Source organism: Papilio xuthus, unplaced genomic scaffold (assembly GCF_000836235.2).
Source record: "Papilio xuthus unplaced genomic scaffold, Pxut_1.1 DF826923.1, whole genome shotgun sequence".
NCBI lineage: Eukaryota > Metazoa > Arthropoda > Insecta > Lepidoptera > Papilionidae > Papilio > Papilio xuthus.
The window spans coordinates 1735800-1751962 of NW_013531726.1; the positions used below are offsets into that span (position 1 = coordinate 1735800).

At 34.1% G+C, this 16163-nt stretch overlaps 1 protein-coding gene across 1 annotated transcript in view; it reads right to left on the bottom strand.

Annotated features, from left to right (window-relative positions):
- The window catches only part of Scr (homeobox sex combs reduced), a 34825-nt gene that overhangs the window by 7263 nt on the left and 11399 nt on the right, over positions 1 to 16163 (bottom strand). The gene's annotated exons all lie outside the window — the stretch shown is intronic.

The window sequence follows — 16163 nt, forward strand, 5'->3', positions numbered from 1 at the left end:
TCTTTAAATACTTTAGTGATATTTTCTGTATATTGAACTGTATACCAATTCGTGTTATCTTGTGATTTTTATGAGCCTTTTTCTAAATTCAAAGCACGCTCATTATGATTTTCTTTATTGCTCATATTTTATCATAAATACAATGAATAGAATTGCTAAGTCAAATAAAAATAAAATACTCCGATTCAAATATTCTTGTTAAAAGACATTTATATCAATTTAAATGACGATGAGAGAATTTAGTGAACAGTTGTTTTTTTATTAAATTCGCGTAATGCACGAGGAAATTTTGCAAGATAATTACATTCTGACCCACACAGAATATATACAGTGCATGAAATTGTGTGTACCTAGAGTATAAATGCTATTTTTTAACAAACTGATATACAAACACGGCTAAACAATCATGTATATTCGTCCGGTGGCGGCACCGACTAGTTTCGAGCCCATCGGGGGCCCTTCATCAGGATGAGCTCAGCGAGTGGCTCAGTAAGCGACGGGCCGCGTCCGCGAAATAATGCCAGTACCACTCATCCTGATGAAGGGCCCCCGATGGGCTCGAAAGTAGTCGGTGCCGCCATCGGACGAATATACGTGAGTGTTTAGCCGTGTTTATATATCAGTTTAGTATAATGTCTCACGAAAGTTTGAACTATTTTTTAACTATTAAATAATGTATCTGTCATTTTCTGTAACATCATATTATTATATCTCACTGATATTACAAATGCTTTGATGAATTTATGTTTGTTAGTACCTACTAATCTCAGGAACGGCTCAACCGATCTTGATGTTATTTGGCGCGTATGTAGAACATAGTTTGGAGAAACACATAACCTGCTTTTTTAAAATTTAGCACGGACGGAGTAACGGGCGACAGTTAGTTTTTGAAAAAAAAAATAAAGCGATGCGATTTATACCGTAAGAAATGAAAAAAAGTGTTAGAAGTAGGAAATATATCAAGTGTTTAATCTGAATATCCGTCTTCTAAAAATCAGGTGTAAATCACATTATTCTTCAAATAAAGTAAACTATAATAAATTATATTGTCACTATCATGGTAATCTTAAACAGTCGCCAAGGCGTCTTCGCGTCTGTATGTATAACATCTGCCTATTACAAGTAGTCGGTGCATCGTCAAACAGGTCATCTCACAATATTCAATACAGGCGAACAGACACATTAATCATGAGGAACGGGGGAATTTTTAAATTTCAAACGCGGCTAGCGTTTTAATAAAATCATCCAGACATAGTCAACAACTGAAATAGGCAGTGAACATAATATATGTATCTATATAAACTGTATGAAGATATAAATTGCTATATGCTATTGATAAAAAACTAATATAAAAACATACTTCATCATCATCATCTCCCCTGTCCTTGTCTCACTTATGTAGGATTGGCGCAACAGGTTTCGGTCCACTTTATAAATCTATTTACCGTCATCACAGTCGTTACTCCTTTCTTAATTATGTCACCTTTTAGCAATCCATCCATCTCTTCCTAGGCCTATATCGCCGCCCTCGCCCCCGCGCAACAGCCCTAGGGCGCTGGATACGGGGGGATCCAGCGCCTGAGGCTGAAGGTAGGCCCTCCCCGATAGTGGGAGCTGGTTCGGCAGCTGACGCAGGCGAGGTCGCGGACGAAAGCGCAAGCGTGCCCCTGGCCTCGCCATGATGCGTAGGAGGAACAGAGGGGTTTAGTGGGTATGCTTCCCATCCGGAGGCCTACTTCTATCGGTGTACTCTTCCATACTTAACCTTCTTTTGCCACATATGATTTTTCCCTACTCACACACACATACCTTACTAATCTTTTACTTCTCAATTTTTCTACTATGAGAATTACACTTATTTCAAGTATTATAAAATAAAAAAATCCTAAGTAAGAAATGGAAGCGTAAGAAAAAGCGTTTCTTTAGATGTTCACTTGAAGTCCAGTTTAAGTAAGTACTGTCCGTAACGTGAATTAAATACATACTAGGCAGTCTTAAGGGCAGAGTCACAGAACTTGTTTCCTGGTATTTTACGTACATTTAAAAAAATGATATTTAAACTCACACCTTATTGAAACTTTTTTAGTCTTTATAAGTATGTCATGGAAATATATAATTTTATTTTAATAGCAGCCTTTGAATCACTTAAATGATAGTTCTAGTTCCGCTCTATTTGATATTTTAAAACCCAATACAGAATCCAACACTTTGGGATATGGAAAATTTTGCAGCGATTAATCTAGTTTACTACCTTGAATTTTTGAAGGATTTTGTTGCGTGAATTAGTAATATCAACTGAAGAAGTATCATTGCATCAGATCTACTGAAATTTTAACTAAATGATTTCTGAAGTAAGTCCCCACTAAATAACTGTTTTTTCATGGTATCATCTTATGACTTAATTAAGGAGTTTAAATGTTTTTTAAGACAAAAAATTTGTTTAAAACTCAAAGCATTTTTTACATAATTAATGCGTTTGCAGCAGTGTGGCCGCACCTTTATGGCGCCAATTCACCTGCGTGTAGCGTAGCCTGTCACCGCGGCTTGTCAGTGCCGAGTGACAGCCGCAAGGTGGACTGTCAAGACACTCCTGACTTAGTAAAGTTCCTGTTCCTGATTTTTTATTACTATTTGCTCAATGTCACGAATTTTTATGACTATTTGAAGTACACCAGGTAAAATACGCTATTTCTACTAGTTTTAAATGAATGAGCATGTTAAATCACAAAAAGCGCTAGAAATCTGTAGTGAAAATGGTTGAAAGTAAATAGCTTCACTTTCAATATTTGAACTAGCTTTGCCCTTTGGTTAACAATTATCCACATTAACCATTCTATCATGTTAAAATTTTATCTATTACAAATAAACAAAACGTATTTAAAATAAACTATAAAGCTTAAAAGGTTATGTTTAATCTGTACAAGAGTTTCAAATCAAAAAGGCCGACGAACATGGAGGGCTCACTGCAAGGCAATTATTTTTCCATGTCGCCTACCTATCACGATTCTACCTACTTTTAAACGCGAACCGCGTTTCGTGATACAGCAGGCTTCTCTTTTTTTTCGTATCTCTTGAGGGCTATCGCAATGTGTTGGACAGTCCCGCGGTGAGACTTTAAGGAACTTTTGATTTACTTAGCCAAACAAGTTTTTCCTTTTTAATTTACGATGCTATCTTTAAGAAGCTTCGGTACGATATATGTGATATCTCGATGTTTAATTCTGTAATCTTTGATTAAATAAATAGCCACCTTTTTAAAAGAATGCGGATTAAATATACTTCTTTTACCCTTAATATATTGTCCTTTGAAATCGTAACTTATTTAGATCTTATTGGAATTAAATTTAAACTTACTGTTGTAGTTTGTATAAATGTCTGATAGACAGATAGAGTCAAAGAAGACACGTGTCTTGTTGAATAATAAAGAGACAATTATCAATCAAATTCATAACGCTAGGAAGAGTCTTGTAAACTTGCTATACTAGCTTTGTCTTCAGGAAACATATTGTACAAAATAATAATGACTAATTAACAGTTCGCATGATATATTATATCTAATTTTAACTAAAGTCGACAACTTAGATGAAGGAAATGAGCTGTAGAAATAAGTGCCTTATTGCTTTAACCATAAAGACTAAATTAGAAATCATTGTTTTTGTTTGAGAATACAATTCACACATTTAAGAATAGGTTGGTTGATGTCACAGGCGGCTGGGAGTCACGGGAGCGTATAAAATGTAGGTAATGAAATATGGACGTGCGCCGCTGCGCACACGCACGTACCAAATTATGTCATCAAGTAGAGCGACGCATCGTGTTCTGTTGGTCCAAATGTCGTTGCCTATCCTCTTATTGCTTGGCGCACTGCCTTGCTATTAAATTAAACGTTGTAAGGAAAGCTCTCTCAATATCCTGAGTATGTGACTTTCATTCCTTTCTTTAATAAACACTCTATGAAGCTCCTTTTTAACCATCTTTAAAAGAGAATATAATTTCTGAAGTTTTTCAAATATGGTACTTCTTAGATCGTTGGTTTTCCACAGAATGTAAAATAGATGTGTTATTAGTTATTATTTTATTTGTGGAAAAATATTCAAACGAACACAATTTCGATTTAATGCGTCAATATAAAATAAATGACAAGTATTAACTTAGAAACGGGCGTATACAATCAGAGCAATGAGGTTAAATATCTATTTGCGTCCCAAGACGCCACGAAGAAATAATTCACGACGTTTAAAAGTGAATCCGAAGATTGGCCGATTGGGAAGCCGAAGGAAGCACGAAGAGCATTAAGAGTGAACATCTCACGTTTATGGTTCACTAATCACGACGCAGAAATATTAAGGACACTAATATCTTGTACACATTTACATAACATGCAATAAATCACGTGCGCAGGCGCAACGACGGCGCCGTTGATAAATTCCTACTTGAACTTTTTGATAGTCTATTTCGGTATAACAGTGTACTGATTCAATCTTAAAACGTTTTATCACATTTCTGCTTTAAGTTATAGATACTCTTCTTTGTTTGTTTCTAGTAAAATTTTACAATTAAATAACAAATAACTATACAATCTAAGAGACATACATTCACAAGCACAATCTCACGATGGAAAACCGGTAATAATTTCAAAAGTATCGCCCAATAAATGATGCCATAAATTAAAATTAATAATACGCACGCCCAGCGCAACACAGGCCTCATGTGCGGAAAGCTAATTGAATATTAATTTCATAATAAATCTGACCGAGTCACTCTCTACATATGCTCTTTAATTTATAATCTTTTACGTAAGCATAAAATAAATATGAAGCATACGGTTTAAAGTTTTTTTTTTAATTTTAAACAAGTGTATGCAACCGCCTTTGTCTTAGACTGTTGGTCCTAAAAATCCTTTTTTTTATAACGAAGTATGTATTATACTTAAGTACTTTAATAAACATTTGAGAGCAATAAGCGTAACTTTTTACGTGTCAATTTTATTCAACAGTGGTAGAGCCTGCTTTAACATCTTTGCACAAATTGGCCCGGCTCTCCCGGTGAAATACCACGACCACACAGATGACAGGCGTGAAGTGGAAGCTATTCCGCGTTTCGTCTGATGAGTGTGCGTCCCGGAGGCCTAATTTAGTCATCTTTCCCATCCCACCCTTTTTCTTATAAGGAAAGGATGGGAAGTGGAAATGGACTTTCCGGATGAGAGGATGCATGGGAAGGGAAAATATTTTCTTTCCGTGCATCCTCTCCTCCGTCAATTAAAGGTAGGCAACGCATATGCAATTGTGTATGTCTATGGGCAACGGTCACTTCGCTATTTCAGCGATTTCAGGTGGCCGCTCGCTCGTTTGCCACCTTATGATATAAAAAAAAACGTAATGCAACGTCATTTGTTATCCCCATTTATACCAAATGAGACAAGTTTAAATTTTATTGAAAGTGATAAATGAGTAATTAGACGGAATCACGTCTCACAATTTGACAAGTCTTGGCATATTGAAATACATCACCTTTTATCGTGGGACGAGTCTCATATGGCGCGCATAACAAACATCTTCCGTTTCTTGTAATTTATTACTTTTATCTCGAGCACGGTCTGGTCACCGCGCACAAACAAACGACGGATCGGACAATAAGACAAATCGACCGATTACAGAACACTACCTGTCCGTGGTAGGCCGGGTAATGTCCATGCAAATTGCTATACTTTTTGTAACACGGTCATTATTACTTTCCTTTAGTACAAGTAAAAGTGGAGTCACTTTCTTTGACGTCTATTAGTATATTAATTGCTATGCCATTATGTAAGATGTCCTTTCGATTTTACTTGTGTTCGAGACAATAGTACGATCCGGGGAAAAAAGTATTTCAATGGTAGTTGACCTGGTCAGATAAAGCACGCAAGCCGACATGGGGTTTGCAACATTTGGTAAGATTCGCACAGACTCATGATTTATTATTTGTGCTAAATGCGCTTTGTTATTTTGAAGTAAAACCGCGTTGTTTTTAAAACCGCTTGCTGTGATTTTATAGTAGGGTTACAAAATCAAATGCGACGCAAAATATTCCAAGAATTGACGAAGGAAATACAGGAAATAGGAATATAGGAAATAGGAGAGAAGTAGTTACTTACTAGAAGTTAAAACGCTTACTTATAATCACGATTCACGGTAGTGTGCACGTTATTTGCAGGTGAACACTACGCTAGATTTACACGAACAAAAATCTACAAAGAAGCTAAACTAGAAATATACTAAGAACTCCTTGTACACATTTTATAGATGTATATGGTTCTGGTGAATATTATAAGATCTTTAAAGTTATTCTATCACGTATTTTACAGTAAACAAGTCTGTATAATGTTGAATAAAAGGTCTCGATGTTTTTGCGTATGTAAATAAAGCCAGTAATAATCCATAAATAGAATATGACATCATCACAAGGTCTTGTTTGCTCACTTTGAGGACTGTCTATGAATTAAAAGCGTGAATATCGAATTATATGTACAGCAATAATATCTGTAGTATGTCTACGTGTTGCGGAAGAAAACTGTATCGTTTATCAAATTCGGGCATTAATCTAAAGACTAGATAAAGGCACACGGCATCCCGTGCGTCGAAAGAAATCTCCATACAAAACATTACTCGAGTGTGTTGAACGATTTATGCGACGGCCAGCCCACAGAGCACGGCGCGTTCCTTATTGTATATTATTGTAGTGACACCAACTAATTTGTTGGCCGACTGATGAACAGGAATGGACTGCATTAACGAAATATCGATGATCTCGTAACTATAAATGTAACGCACATAAAGTGCACATGGTTTCAACTTTTCCAGTTATCTGTTTATAGAATCGATGTTTGCCAGTTATGTAAATAAAGAAAACGAAATTGAAAATAGATTATTTGCAAAGAATTGTTTATCTAAATTAAATTTATTGCTTTGATAAATTTATGACTTGCAAATAGTAACTATTTCAACAATACCATTTACTTGAAGTTTGGATTGAATTTTTTAAAAATATTAATCCTTATAACATAGACCAAATTTCAATTGTTCACTTCAAAAACTATTGTTTTATTACTTTATTCAAGTAAAAATTAACAAATTTAATTGTCCACTATTTGTGAAATGTTTAATTTTGCATATTGTATTGCCTGAATAGTTATAAAAATTTTGTGCAACAAGCAATTGCTTTTAAAGTATTCAAATATTTATGTGGTATAATTTACGAAGATGAATATTTTCCACATTTAAATGTGGATGCAATCAATGTATTAATCAAGTCTAATCAATGTGGACGTTTCATCTTAGCGAGTGGATTTATTTAATCCGCCATCGTACAAGAGTTGCGCGGGCGCTGTCACCGCCACTGACACGGGCTGCGCACGCGCCGCTTCGCTTTACATTTTCAGACAGTGCCCACGTAAAGTTGTCGTTTATTTATCAAAACATCGATGTTTGAATATATTGGACCGGGTATTAGTAACACATTGCAGTTATTATTAAATAGGCAAAGTAAATGACCTACATATTAATTCTGACTACTCAAACATTCTTGACACAATTGAAAAAGTATACTTTTTTTAGGAAAGTCGGTGAAAAATCCTAGTTCAACTGTCAACATTAAAAACAAGGCAAGAGGTTGTTGTGGTTGTTTTAAACATATTTTAGATAAACTAAGCATAGTTGTCTTATATCCAGAGCATTGGCTATTATGAGTCACAAAATGAAGATTCTTGAAAACTGTTGCTTGAATTGTAAGCTACAGATGTTCTGATAGTGTATTCCATAGTCTAGTTTATAAAATAATCTGTCTTAAACACTGAAGGAACGTGAATAATCCTAGAATGTTACAGATTTTTTTTATAAATGTGGCCAACTTGATCAATATGTCTAGATTATTATTTTTAGAAAATTTGAAAAGTCACGGTACTCATTATAAATTTAGAAAATTATTTCCAGTTGATCTAATTTAAATGTAAGCTTAAGAATTAATCTACGAATGTAATTATAGGTTTAATAAATTCCGCTAAATCGTATCGACAACAGCAACGAGTTTTAAATGAGAATACAACATTTTTGTATCGAGGCGCGCACAATTTGATAGGAAACGAGTGGTTCTTCGCGCACGTCCGACATCTCAAAACAAACGTACGCGCACGTTCGTACATCGGTATTTGGACGTTCGGCGCGCTGGAGTCGGATCTCTTTGAACATGTTTTGACTAGCTAAATCGGTGTATAAACCTCTGCTCTTATTAATATACTTCGGTTCAGTTTTAATTATTGCTCGTTCATGTTTTATTGCTTTCACACGATCGAGGAAAACATCGTATTTTTGAAACTATCAATTATGACTAGAGTTGATTTAAAACGTTCTTGTAAATACATTGTTAGATTTATGAAGGGAGAATCTTAGATGTGTAGCTGTTGTTGTTTGATTCCGATAACGTAAACTTACGATTTAATTCAATACAAGATTATATAACTTTCAAGGTTACATTTTTAAACAGTGTACATTTAGATTTGTTTTTGGAATAAAAATTTTGGTACCATTTGTGTATGTATCATATTCCTGATACTTAGTAATTTGCTTAAATAAATTCTTAAAAAGGAAAACAAAATCTTTTTATTCTTTAATTCTCATTTACATATAACTTAAGTCCAACCAATCCTAATCACTGGTGTGCAGAACAGGTTTTTCGCTCCCTACATCGCGTCTATAGGCAGAGTGCACTATAGCTGCACTGCGGTACCCGGTAGGTTATGCGTATGCATTTGCACGTGCGCGACCCCGCCCAGTCCGGCTGATAATAATTATCCAATTACAGAATGACAACCAATCGCCGCCATTTTAATTGGTTCGCGTCGCTTCGATTCGCTATGCATTGATCCATAAATCTGTCGCAAGACTGAAATCGTATGCAGATATATTCATCGTTGCGTTCTGATATTTAGTCAGGAAGCGTTTAGTTCAAGATATCGAAGTATTGATTGCTTGACTGATGGTTACTGTTTATTTCCAGCGATAAATGGTTGACATAACAAATTGATGCTTTTGCTCATACATAGATTGGATTATTTATCGCAATTTATTTGAGCTTAATGAATAGGCATTTCATGACATGAATTTGGTTAGCACTTACTGATATTTTTAAATGAGAATCTAAGTTATTAGTTTTACTGGTATTCTAATAACTCGTAATATTATTATGTTTATTTGTCTAATTGTGAAAGGTAATTATGTGTGGTTTTGGATGAAAAATAATTTACATTTATCAAAACATATTAGTCCCTAAATTTATCATCATCAATCTGGTATTGGCGTTTTAATTGCGCATTGTTTATTGCGCTTTAAAAGGCCAGAGAAACGAAAACGCAACAATATTTTTTTCTATATAACCATTAATAACTGTCGGCGCTTCCTTAGTGAGTGTTTCGCCCCAGTCAGCTTGGGGTAGTTTTAGCCCGTACGAAACGTTTGTTTATAACTATTGGTTACAATCACTTAACAATTGTACATTGATGGTTTAAAGTTACGAATGCGGATGTCAAGGCCAATAAAAACAGCAATGTATAGAAATAATATTAATTTTTTCGTTTACTTACTACAAAGAAGAAACGCAATGGTCATCTATTTAACATTGGAAAACCGAAATAGTTGCTTCATAATTATACTGTTCATAAGTTAATTCATTAATTTTACAAATCTATAATATGATTTTCCCTTTCGTCTATTTTGGACTGTAAACATTTTGAACTTTACATACGTTTTTTTTTTTTAATTTGAATAAAATTGTTTATTGATTTGAACTCGACCGCAAATTTCGTTCCCTTCGTAACAGCGAAAATAGTTGCGCGCGGTTCGAGTGGCACCGTTCAGTGAGTTTGTTCTATTGAACAGACGTTGTTCAAGAATTAATGAAGTCGGCACGTCGACCCCTGTCACCGCTGACGTGTGCCCCGTCCTGCGCTCCTGACTTCACCTTAACATCACTGACCTTTTGTTGGAATGTCGATACAATACGTGGAGACTTTAGCAATGTCGATTGCATTAAGTGATGCTAGGCGTAGAGCAACACGACACTAGGGATGAGACGTTGCTAGTTGTTGCGTCAACGGAATGAAACGGTTCATATGCTTTTTAACTAGTTGAAAATTTAGTTGATTTTTTACCTAATTAATCATACATTCAATAACAAATACCCAAAGACTGGCGCAGCAAAATTACTCTTGATTCCTATGTATATTTACGTTGAATTCAAATAGTTAAATGAAAAACCGTCAACGGTTTAAACGTTAAACGGTGGTCAACGATTAATTCAACTAGTTGAAGCAACGCTCATCTCTACACGACACTGACACAATGTTAGGTAACTATAATTATTACTAAACTTATCTGTATCGTAACAAATGTATTACGATAATATCGACTTCCCTCTCATGTTCATTTAAAAATATATCAAAAGCGTTTATATATGCCAGACATAAGGAGATCAAAATAAAATACAACGGCAAAAACTTATAAGAGTAGCTATATATTCTTAATAAGACCAAATTTTACTTTACTATAATAATAAAATTAACAACCTGTACTTTAAGTTGTACACTATATTGCAATTCACGTATTTACCTCTTACCCCTATACCTGTAAGTGCAGTATAAAGATTTTAAAAACATAAATTAACCTAATTCATACGCTTACATAAACAGTTTAATTTACATAAAAAATTCTAATAAACGATGATTATATACCAAAGGGTACGAAGACTCTTATATCTTTAAAGTTTAATCCTTTTATTTTTTCATACCAAAAAAGGAGCAGCTGTTGTAATAAGGAAATTTAGACTATAAGTCAATTTGCTAAAGAGCTAATTTACATTGTTGATCATCGAGATACGTCTTTCTTATAATGTAAATAAATTCCAGTTGCTCGTGGTTGAGGCTCTGAAGCTGTCTTTAGACTATTTAAATTCCAGTTCGGTTCGTTGCTTCGCTGGTTTATACGTTGCAGTTAATTTTAGCGAAATTGTATTAGGGACTACGATCGATCTTTTGTTCTTGATTGGAAATAAGTTAGAATAGTTTAGATTATAAGAAGATAAAGAAGAAATAATCGAAATTTAATGTAGTATTAAAATTAGTTTTAGACTTAACCAGGCTTTGCAAATATAAAAATAGAACCAACACAGAAATACGTAAATAAAACAAGCCTAAGGTTACCGTTAGCTTAATTCTTCTAGACATATAATTATAATCGGCTTTCTCAGACGAATTTTGGTTATTATTAGTAGCATTTTGGTATACCTACGGAGATATCATAGAATGTTCGAGGATTTCTCAAAAACAGTTTGGTGCTATTCTAATTAACGGTTAAGACGAAAAGGGCACCAACAAAAGAGATAGTAAAGCTGAATGTAAATTTAATTGTATCAAAATACAAAGCAGACGCATCGCGGCCGCGGACAGATGTTTTGACAGCTCCGATATTAATTGTGACGTCGGTCTGTCGTTAGGGCATCGCCCAGAACGCTCTTCCGCTTCCATGTCATTAATAAAATGAGCAATAGTCGAAATATTTATCAATGGCATAATCGATACAGAAACAATTATAACCACATCCATCAAAATTCCCGAGTCCGCTACAGTTGTAAGGTGTTCGAATTCTTCGATTTCACCATTCGATTTTCGACTTTCACCTCAGTCAGTTACAACACTAAATCTGATCACACCATACTATTCCCCTCGTTAGGAGAATATTGATTCTTATTACATGGGAATAAAATTAAAATTTCAATGAATTGTGCAACGGAATACAGTACACCGTGGTATCGAGTAACATTAACATTCTTATCTCTGGTCTGTCACACAGCGAGAACGTCAAAGTTCGAAGTGAAGAACGCATTATAATTAATAGTCGATGATACGCGTGGATCGTAAACAAAAGCTTTGATAAATGGATTAAAGTCTGATACTAGATAAAAGGCGCTGTGGGATGTAAATCGTAGTTCCGTAAATACGACGACCAACGGCATACATTTTTTGACCGCCGACTTTCTAATCTAGTTACAACAAATATAACTAATTTCGCATTCCAGTCTGTTGCAAATTAATAACAAGTGACTGTTATCTTGTATGTTAATTATAAAAAAGATATGAAGCGTGTTTTTAAAATCGATATTAATACGTTTGAAATTGTAAAAGACGTTTAATAAATTAAACTAAGCAAAAAATGTCAACAAGACTTATATAACATTTTGATTTTATTTCTAAATGAAAAGACATTTAAGGATAAAAATTTACAGCAATCACTCAAGTATAAGTTACTGATGCGACAGTTTAATAGATGTTTCTAAAGTATTTAATGTTATGATGATGATGGTATATCATTCGTCACTTTGTTGGAGGTGTTACATACAACCATTAGGAGTCGATATGCTTTGTTATTGATTGCGTTTGACAATAATTTGTAGTCTTTTATAGTATGAGAATTGGGCCGGCGATATTAATAAAAGATGTATAATGATCACCTTTCACCGCCGAATCAATTTTGAACTTGTAGACAGCTGAAACATTTTATCAAAACTTTTATAGCGATTAGAAGCGTAATCATAATTTAGTTGTTCTTTGTTAAGACTTTTAGAACTCACAGTTAGAAATGTTACTCAATACTCAGTCATGTATTGCTATAAGTTGGTTGGTTTTAAATTTCTATTGTATTCATAATTACAAAATAATCTTCTAATTAATAATCATAATATTAAGCAATTGTAAGTGTTTTTTGGGAAACGCAAGAGTGAATTCTTGCATTGTTAACAATCAATTTGAACTCAGGATTAATTACAAAGTCACGCCTTAGGGCGTTTTAATGTAATCAATTACTGCATGAATAATGCAAATACGTGTATTTGTATAATTCGACAAGCATCTTAGTGCCTAGGCGAGTCTAATGCGCAGGTGCGAAGTTAACTATTAAGTGGCGATCCAACTTAGAGCCAACTTCACATGCTCATGTCCTGAAAAGAGTTTATAAACTTTTAATCTCAAAGTTTATCAATTTAGTTTTCCTACAAATGAAAAAAACAAGGACAAGGATTTAAATTCCCTTATGAATATATGCAACACATATATACCTTTAAATTATTCGAAGTTCATTTTTTATCATTATTTAGTAGTGCAATTTCCAAAATGTTATATGAGTTCTAAAGAAATTTGCTTAAGTAATCTAAGTATCAACACAATTTGACTATTATATTTACGACGTGGTAAACGAAACATTTATCTACTATACCTACAGTCGTAACTCGCGGTGGAAACAGTCTCGACACGTGTGGCTCCGAAATCAAATTAAAATCATGTTTGATAAGATCGAGTGGCAGTTATGGGAATTTATGACTATATTACCTGCGCCGGCGCATGGCGACCGACAAAAACCAGGTCCGGACTACGCAATTATTTATGGGCCCCGCAAATGATTATAGTTTACGATCGTTTGAATGGATACGCCTCTGGCGTGCGTGGCGGCACATCTAATTGAATCGGAAAGTATAGTAGGTGTAGTAAAAAAAATCTAGCACTTCAACATTGTTTATCTAGTGTTTTAGAACTGGTATGTAGGATAAAGTCGCTTAAAATACCAACCATAAAACATTGAACGCACACAAAAATGTGTTGACCGCAAAAGATACAGAAATAAATCAGACAGATGACAATTTAAAGTGGTTAACCCACTAACTGTGACCATTTTAGATACTTTGATCAGATCTTGTCGAAACCGAACCTGTGGTGAAAAGAATAGGCGATTATAAGCTATAGCGTGCTGGAATAAAGATCATATTCGCGTACAGCTAACATTCGAAACATAAACTAGTGGGTGTTTGTTCTACAGTCTTTAGAGTCAGTATTAGAGATTTATGTTTTTATTTAAGAATTAATGATATAGTGTGAGTAATCGTCGTTATGCTAATTTACGCATTTAAAATCTCAGCTCGTAAAGATAACTAAAATGAATGTTGTGGAGTTACCTGCTCATTGGTAGCATTTAAAACATTTCGTGATTAAAATCAAATTAATTTCAGAGGAATATTTAAGGTGTTTTTGTTAATAACACTTCAAGCGTAGCTGTTTTATAATATGAGAGATTTTTTTAACAATTATGCATTTAACAAGATTGTATAAATGTATAGTTAACCATTAAGTACATTTTCTGTTATTTTTGACTCCGTTTACTGTATTGTATGTCTACAATTTAGTTATTTACGTATCACTCACTTTTGATTATTGTAAATTATTATTGATTATTGTTACTTATTATTATTTGATATGAGAGTTCAGTATTAGTAGTATTTAGACAACAAGGGATCTTGTCAAAATGTACTTGTTTAGAACTACAATAATATATTAAACGCATTAATATAATTTAGACGTTTATAAAACGTACGGAACCTTGACAGTATCTTTACGATTTACGCTTGCTTCCTTTACGTAAATTAATTTTAAAGTAATTTCAAAGGCAATGTTTTAAAATCACTTAAACCTCACGATTAAATTTATTACAGGTTGAATGTTTAAATAAAACTATTATTAACCTAATGTGTGTCTAATTCTATCACGATATCAAGGCTAGCAATTTAGTTATAAGAACCTAAAACACCCAAGTAAACTTATTGAATATCAATTTTTTTATTAATCGTCTTAAATACGAGTTTATAGGAATGAAATTGCGAGACAACCTTATCTTATCTCTTCAAAACAATTTTTGCCAAACTTAGTTGTAATTTAGCCTCATACCAAAGATCAAATTGCCTAGTTTGGTCTTCATATTCTTCATACAATCTTAAATCAGTACTATTTCTAGTTGTAAGTCATCCAAGTAATGTATCTTGAATTCATTTCTTTCAAATAAGACTAGCATTTCAGATATTTTTATGTTACATTTTTGCAATAATTTACCCTAAACGCTTTCAATCGGCACCTGGCGCCTTCCCTCTGCTTGCTTTACTTTACGATCTGTTAAAAGACTGACTTTACTGCCCAAATTAACACGAAATAAAAATGAAACCGAACCGCACAAAAAATAAGCGAAGGTAGAAGATAAAAGCTTTAAAAAAGGTCCACGTCAAAACATTTGATTGTATTAATATTTATAGGCCGCACCGCCGCAGGAAAGTTGGTTCCTCGGCTTGAGATTGAAAAAAAAATGTTTATCAGCCAGTTTAGCTTTTGTGTAACCGCGAAATCTTTTGTAAAAGATATTTATGGCCTCGAAAACAATTGCAGTGTTACCATTATATCAATATAGACAGCAATGACACTATTAAAGTTTTTTTTTCATGTTTCGGACATGAGATTGAGACGTTTACTTCGTTTTTGATCAACCAACAATGCCATTGTATTATTATATCGTACGGCAATAACGTTTTAACTTTTTACAAACTTACAGCTCAATGATTTTTTGTGACAGCAAGGTTTTTAATTATTATAATGTAAAGTTTTTTTTTTAATTTTTTTATATCATTAGGTGGCAAACAAGCGAACGGCCGCCTTAATTCGCCGAAATAGCGAAGCCACCGCTGCTCCTAGACATCTGCAATTGCAAATACATTGCCAACATTTAAAAAACCGAGGCGGGGACTCACAGAAAGAGAATATCTTGCCTTCCTATGCGGCAACTACTTCATCAAATCTACCTCTAAAGGGAAAGGAGACTAAATTAGGCATTAAGATTTATGAGGTCTTAAGATGGTACAGTCAGCGTCATATAGATCGTCACAGACAAGATATGCAAATATATAGGTACACCAAAAGTATTCATTTATATCGGTACAACAAAAGTCCTCAAAATAATAGATACATTCACCCTGCTCAAATACATCGGTACATACACAGCGTCAAATATATGAGTACATGCAAGATGCTCATAAATATCGTAGCAGCCACAGCGTCATAAGTAACGAAGCAGTCAAGGTGCGCAAAAATATCGGTACATTTGACAAAATTGAACTCTATCTCCATATCTTTGTGATACAATTTGGAATAAACTACTTCTGTTACATTCATTTGACACTTTGCATCAAACCATTTTTAAAAATTTACTAAAAGTGTTCGACGCGGATGACAGATATTAGGTAGATAAAACCAACATCAAATTTAAGTT